This window comes from Diaphorina citri, unplaced genomic scaffold (assembly GCF_000475195.1).
Source record: "Diaphorina citri unplaced genomic scaffold, Diaci psyllid genome assembly version 1.1 scaffold860, whole genome shotgun sequence".
NCBI classification, from domain to species: domain Eukaryota; kingdom Metazoa; phylum Arthropoda; class Insecta; order Hemiptera; family Psyllidae; genus Diaphorina; species Diaphorina citri.
This window is the reverse complement of record NW_007378292.1, coordinates 100,675-105,232: the sequence shown is the minus strand read 5'-3', so window position 1 is coordinate 105,232 and position 4,558 is coordinate 100,675. Positions and strand designations below refer to the sequence as shown.

Genomic DNA, 4,558 nt, shown 5'->3' with positions numbered 1-4,558 from the left:
TTTTTATTTATTTATTTGTTATAATTAATGACGATCAAAAGTGTCCGCGGGCCGTGCCTCGAGAAATGAACGGCTCGGCCGCTTTTTAACGCCAAATCTTTGGAAAAGCCCGAAAAGAGTTCGCAATGCTCAGGCGTTTAGATTTCAGCCAAAGGCACTCGAACTAGGCCCAGAGATTCGATAAATTATGTAGATCAAAAATATCCTTGGGCCGTGTTTCCAGAAGGAACAGTTCGGCCGTTATTCCGGACCAAAGATCCGCTATTTAGGGCTATACAGGAAAAAGTTCAAAAGGAACTAGCGCTTCTCACGACTTTACCTTTACCCACAGGTCGCTCAAATTTTGCAGACAGCTTCCATAATTAATTATTGTTATTTTAAGCTTAGAAAGATGCCATTAGGTATGCTTACCTATCTCGTTACAACCAGCAATAGCAGGTACTTCCTATACCGAAATCAGCGTGAGAATTATCTGAAACAAATTAGGTATTCACAATTAAATTAAATCACATTTTTGATTTGGACATTTGGTCATAAGTGTGTGTGGACATAAAGAGTTGTCAGTGTTGGCACCTTAAGGCTTAAGGGTTAAAACAGGCCAAATCAATATCGATGGATGACCCTTTTCAAGCAAATGGAGGGAGAGAGAGAGAAAGAGGAAGGGGAACGGAGAGAAAGAGAGAGAGAGTGAGTGAGAGTAGGAGGGAGGGAGACAGAAAGAGAGGAGAGCGTATAAAGAAAGGAAGAGAGGGAGGGGAAGCGAGAGAAAGGGAGAGAGAGAGAAAGAGGGCAAGAGAGAGAGAGAGAAGGAGAGAGAGAGAGAGAGGGAGAAAGAGAAAGAGAGAGAGAGAGAAAGAGAGAGATAGGATGAGGAATGGAGAGAGAGAGTAAAAATGAATTATGACCCGAAGAAGAGATAAGAAAATTCAATTAAGAACTTTTCCCATCCTTCTTCTTTCTGTATTCCTTCTCTCTCTCTCTCTCTCTCTCTCTCTCTCTCTCTCTCTCTCTCTCTCTTTCTCTCTCTCATCCATCTCTTTCTAGTTTTAACTCTCTATTTTTTCCCTTTTCCCTCCCCCCCTCTCGCTCTCTCTTTCTAAATAATTCATACCATCTCTCTGTCTTTGTCTTATTTCCCAGTCCTTGTTTTCTAATTAAAATGTGATTTATGACTTTTGTAAGTGCGAGAGGGAGAGAGAGAGAGAGAGAGAAATTTGAGCAAAAGAAGTGGGTGGAATCCTCTAGAGAGAGAGAGAGAGAGATGGAGAGGGAGAGAGATAAGGCGAAAGAGAGAGAATAAGAGAGGGAGGGAAAGAGATGGAGAGAGAGAGAAATTTACCAAGGTTTTGGTTGGCCACGATTGCAGGTAGAAACTCGATTCATGTGTAACTCTTGGATTAAGCAATGGCTAAAAATGGAGCAGTTGCAAATGGGTAAAAATTATAAATAAATGGTCGATTCCTATTATGTAAAAAGTTGGGAAAAATCCAAATCTGAGGTCAAAACTCCGAAAAAATAACTTTAAAAGGTCGAAAATTCAATTTTCATTTTCCGTACTAATAATGAAAGAGTTCAAAGATGTGTGACGTCAGACTTCAGGCAGTTGCCTCGCTAGGTAGCGCCAGTATGCAAGCACGCTGGCGGAGGAGCAGAAAGAAAAATTCCGTTGGTCCTCATTTTTCCTGCTCTATGGCTTTGAAACATCACCCAAGTAAACGCAACTGATCTATTTAAATCAACCAATCAGATTGCTTAATCCAAGAGTTAATCTTATACCGAGTGTAATGTAAACTGTGATTTTGAGCCCGGCCATTAGTCTTTTCCTAACAATGTAGACATGTTTTCAGCCATTTTTTCTACTGTTATTTATTATTATCATTATTATTACCATTTTTTTTTTACCATGTTAAGATTTCTCGTTATTTATGGCATTGTAAAATGCTCGATGTGATTTAGGGCCAAAATATCACGTAGCAAAGTAGGGGAGGAGGAAAAGAAGAAGGAGGAGAAAAGAAGAAAGAGGAGGAGGAGGAGAAAAAGAAGAAGAAGGAAGAGGAGGAGGAGGAGAGGTCCTACACCCCGTGCTGATGGTTGTGGTAATATATTATGTTTGAAATGGGGGCACACAGAAAAAAAAGAGGGGTTGGAGAAGAAGCAGAGGAAGAGGGGGAGAAGAAAATAGAGGGGAGGAAGAGAGAGGAAAATAGAAGGGGAAGGTAGAGGAGTAGATGAAGAAGAAAGAAAAGAGGAGAAAAAGAGAAAGCAATGGGAGAAGGAGAAGAAGAAAAACAGAAGGAGAAAAGGAGGAGGAGGAGACGGAAGAGGAAGAGGAAGAAGAAGAAGATAAGAACATTGGATATACCTACGTACTAACTTAGGAGATTGTAGGATTTATACTTTTTATTTATTTATTTGTTATAATTAATGACGATCAAAAGTGTCCGCGGGCCGTGCCTCGAGAAATGAACGGCTCGGCCGCTTTTTAACGCCAAATCTTTGGAAAAGCCCGAAAAGAGTTCGCAATGCTCAGGCGTTTAGATTTCAGCCAAAGGCACTCGAACTAGGCCCAGAGATTCGATAAATTATGTAGATCAAAAATATCCTTGGGCCGTGTTTCCAGAAGGAACAGTTCGGCCGTTATTCCGGACCAAAGATCCGCTATTTAGGGCTATACAGGAAAAAGTTCAAAAGGAACTAGCGCTTCTCACGACTTTACCTTTACCCACAGGTCGCTCAAATTTTGCAGACAGCTTCCATAATTAATTATTGTTATTTTAAGCTTAGAAAGATGCCATTAGGTATGCTTACCTATCTCGTTACAACCAGCAATAGCAGGTACTTCCTATACCGAAATCAGCGTGAGAATTATCTGAAACAAATTAGGTATTCACAATTAAATTAAATCACATTTTTGATTTGGACATTTGGTCATAAGTGTGTGTGGACATAAAGAGTTGTCAGTGTTGGCACCTTAAGGCTTAAGGGTTAAAACAGGCCAAATCAATATCGATGGATGACCCTTTTCAAGCAAATGGAGGGAGAGAGAGAGAAAGAGGAAGGGGAACGGAGAGAAAGAGAGAGAGAGTGAGTGAGAGTAGGAGGGAGGGAGACAGAAAGAGAGGAGAGCGTATAAAGAAAGGAAGAGAGGGAGGGGAAGCGAGAGAAAGGGAGAGAGAGAGAAAGAGGGCAAGAGAGAGAGAGAGAAGGAGAGAGAGAGAGAGAGGGAGAAAGAGAAAGAGAGAGAGAGAGAAAGAGAGAGATAGGATGAGGAATGGAGAGAGAGAGTAAAAATGAATTATGACCCGAAGAAGAGATAAGAAAATTCAATTAAGAACTTTTCCCATCCTTCTTCTTTCTGTCTTCCTTCTCTCTCTCTCTCTCTCTCTCTCTCTCTCTCTCTCTCTCTCTCTCTCTCTCTTTCTCTCTCTCATCCATCTCTTTCTAGTTTTAACTCTCTATTTTTTCCCTTTTCCCTCCCCCCCTCTCGCTCTCTCTTTCTAAATAATTCATACCATCTCTCTGTCTTTGTCTTATTTCCCAGTCCTTGTTTTCTAATTAAAATGTGATTTATGACTTTTGTAAGTGCGAGAGGGAGAGAGAGAGAGAGAGAGAAATTTGAGCAAAAGAAGTGGGTGGAATCCTCTAGAGAGAGAGAGAGAGAGATGGAGAGGGAGAGAGATAAGGCGAAAGAGAGAGAATAAGAGAGGGAGGGAAAGAGATGGAGAGAGAGAGAAATTTACCAAGGTTTTGGTTGGCCACGATTGCAGGTAGAAACTCGATTCATGTGTAACTCTTGGATTAAGCAATGGCTAAAAATGGAGCAGTTGCAAATGGGTAAAAATTATAAATAAATGGTCGATTCCTATTATGTAAAAAGTTGGGAAAAATCCAAATCTGAGGTCAAAACTCCGAAAAAATAACTTTAAAAGGTCGAAAATTCAATTTTCATTTTCCGTACTAAACAATGTAAGGATTTCCTGCAATCTGATTGGTTCCTTCATTTTGGGTTGATGACTCATTGCTGTCACATTGATCTGGATGAACTATTACCTATAATCCTATAAACACATGGGAAAATACAGAGGCCTGAAAAAGGAGATTCAAAAAAGCATTAATGAGGAGGGCGTGGGTTTAATCCCAGTTGAGGGTAGGTATAGATTTTTAATTTTATCCTCAACCTCAACATTGAGAATTCGACCACAAAACCTAGCTTAACAGTAGCTTATTGCTGAGCTAAACGGACTCCTGTGGCCTAAAAGTACTCCATTTACATATTAGTATGCTATGCATATATAATCGTATTTACAGAGGTTTGCGGTTCTTTTAAAAATCCCTGTTTCACAAAAAGCTCACTATGTAGGTAATACCTACAGGAAAATGACAAAATAATGTAGGCACATAACGTGGTGCTAGGAACATAAAAACGAAGGTAGGTACATAAAAGAGTAGGTAGGTATGTACCTATGTAGGTACATTTTAGTGTGTAGGTGTGTAGGTACAAAAAAAAAAAAAAAAAAAAAAAAAAAAAAAAAAAAAAAAAAAAGGGGAAAAGGGAAAC

At 39.8% G+C, this 4,558-nt stretch overlaps 1 long non-coding RNA gene across 1 annotated transcript in view; it reads right to left on the bottom strand.

Moving 5' to 3' along the window:
- Positions 1–2,812: 2,812 nt before the first annotated feature.
- Positions 2,813–4,558, bottom strand: part of LOC113468811 — a 35,065-nt gene continuing 33,319 nt past the window's right edge. The window contains exon 3 of the long non-coding RNA XR_003392430.1: positions 2,813–2,869. This is a non-coding gene — a long non-coding RNA (uncharacterized LOC113468811). The remainder of the gene's footprint in view (positions 2,870–4,558) is intronic.